Source organism: Cariama cristata, unplaced genomic scaffold, assembly GCF_000690535.1.
Source record: "Cariama cristata isolate BGI_N322 unplaced genomic scaffold, ASM69053v1 scaffold2243, whole genome shotgun sequence".
Taxonomy (NCBI): Eukaryota; Metazoa; Chordata; class Aves; order Cariamiformes; family Cariamidae; genus Cariama; species Cariama cristata.
The window spans coordinates 150,873-153,076 of record NW_009607637.1 but is presented as its reverse complement, the minus strand read 5'-3'; the positions used below and the strand labels follow the sequence as shown (position 1 = coordinate 153,076).

Here is a 2,204-nt window from a genome sequence, read left to right as displayed (position 1 = left end):
GCCGTGCAGGGGAGAGATGCTCTGCGGCAGCTGAGCCAGCTGCGAGCGTGACCCTGGGCAGCCTGGCTCCCTGCACTACCAGCCCTCCCCTCATGCCACATGCGATACCAGGATCTGGTCCAAATTTCAGCAAGCAAGGAGGGGTGGATCCAGCACCTTGCCCTCTGCAGCACCCATTCCTCTGGGGACCATGCCCCCCCTCTGCCTTCACCAGGAGCCTGCAGCAAGGCAGCAGCCCCGGCCGATCTGGGCACCTCTCTGTGGCTTCATCCCCTTGGCCAGCAGCTCTGCTCCCGGTGCCATTCCTGCCAGCTGCCTTTTTGACCACCGTGCCACCAACCTGCTCAGGAGATGCCCAGCGGGCACAGCAATGCATGGCAACGTACGGCAATGCATGGCAATGATGTACGGCAACACACTGAGCATCGGTCTCTGCCCGTACCCTGACCCGGAGCGAGTCACCATCCCGCTCCAGATCCATTTTCCCCATTCTCCCCCATCTGCTCTGCTGCCTTGAATTAGGGACTGCCTCTTGGTATGTATTCATACAGCATCCTGCATGTTTGAAAACTCTGGCATTTAATGAAAAACACACACTATAGAAGCAACAGAGTTTGATCCCAAAGTCAAGCAGATCAAGTATAAATGGGAGCCACAGATTTCAGCAAACAAAAACTGACACCAGCCAGCAAACGGACCTGGGGTCACGTTATCCATCATCTCTTAGGATCGCAACATCTGCCAGGAATTTGTGAAAATGTCTACAGATCCCCAAAGAATTTAAGCCTGAATTGATTAACTGCCTAAAAATTCATCCTACAAATTGACACACACGTTGTTCTCCTTTTTAAAATATTTCAGTCACCCAATTAAGGACAAGTGCCAGCACACTGCCATGCCAGCGAGCCCCAGAAAATGGAGAGTCAGTGGCACAAACCAAAGAATAGGTGAAAAACTCGGAAAACTATACATTCAGGACTTCAGGGTGAATATTAATTTAATAAACCACTTGGTTAATAGAATACTAAATTAAGAATTGGCAAGCCTCCCGATTAGCCCTACCAGTGAAGTAACGCTGTGTCCTGTCCCTGTTGGCTGCTCATGGCCTGACACCGACACCGGCACCGTAAAAATAACTGAAATATGGCGTGACAGAGAAGCTGGGCTATATTGTGTGGGAGAAAGGTATCGGATACTCCCGTGCCTAGCTGTTCCCTTTTATTTCTTTATCAGAAATACAAGATCAGCTGAATGGAACAACAAAAAGAAACATCTCGGAGCATCTCTGTCAAATCCCATTTCTCTTTACCTTCAAGCACTGAATCTCACTCTCATCTCAACACAGACTGACGCCGTGAGGTATTTGCAGCGCATCAGTCCCGGGGATGGCCAACAGCCGAGTTCATCATCCCCATCCTACACCGGCTGAGGAAAGGGGCTGCTCCATCGCTGCTGGGTGCAGCAGGAGCACTGTAGGCTCCTGGCAAACAAGTCTGCTATAGATCCTTTCCGTGGTCTCCTCTGCCTTTGAAATCGGATGGGTGCTGGGTGGCTGGGTAAGCCATCCCTTCAGCTGCCCACCACCACGGGCCCTGACCTCTCCTTCTCTCTGCTACGCGGGGAGGGGTCTGCTGAGCCCGGCAATAGCTGCTGCGGGGCTTCGGGCTGCCCTTTGGCAGGCATCGCTCTTATGCCATTGCTGGGCTCGTATCTGAAATGCTGTTAGAGATCTGCCTCTAAAAATAAAAAATAAGCTTCTGAAGATTAACACGGCAGGGGAGAATCCCTAGACGTGGAGAAAACCCTTCTCATATTGATCACATAACAAGGGCAAAGCACGATCCACAGATGACTTTCCAAAGGAGTCTGACGGCAGCAACCGGCGCCTTGGCTGCTCCTCTGACTTTCTGAGGCACCGGGAATAAAACAAAACTAAACAAAAAGAGCTGAGAGAACCCAAAAAATAAATATGTATTTTATTAATTTCCCTGCTATATCTAGGTCTCCGAACTGCTGTGCGCTGCGCTCTCTGCCAGGAACCAGAGCAGCTATTTGATTTAACGTCAACTTTCTTGCTGTCTCCCGCGAGGGGTACTCATGGAAGAAAGAGAGAGGGGAAAACAAGGAAGACAGAGAGAAAGAGCTGAGTGCCAATTATCAACTGCTGCCACCAGAGAGCTCAAAAAATTTTAAAGAAAAGTATC

General features: G+C 50.3%; 1 protein-coding gene across 1 annotated transcript in view; it reads right to left on the bottom strand.

Annotated features, from left to right (window-relative positions):
* LOC104158999 (plexin-A2-like) overlaps window positions 1–2,204 on the bottom strand; it is a 151,310-nt gene that overhangs the window by 14,649 nt on the left and 134,457 nt on the right.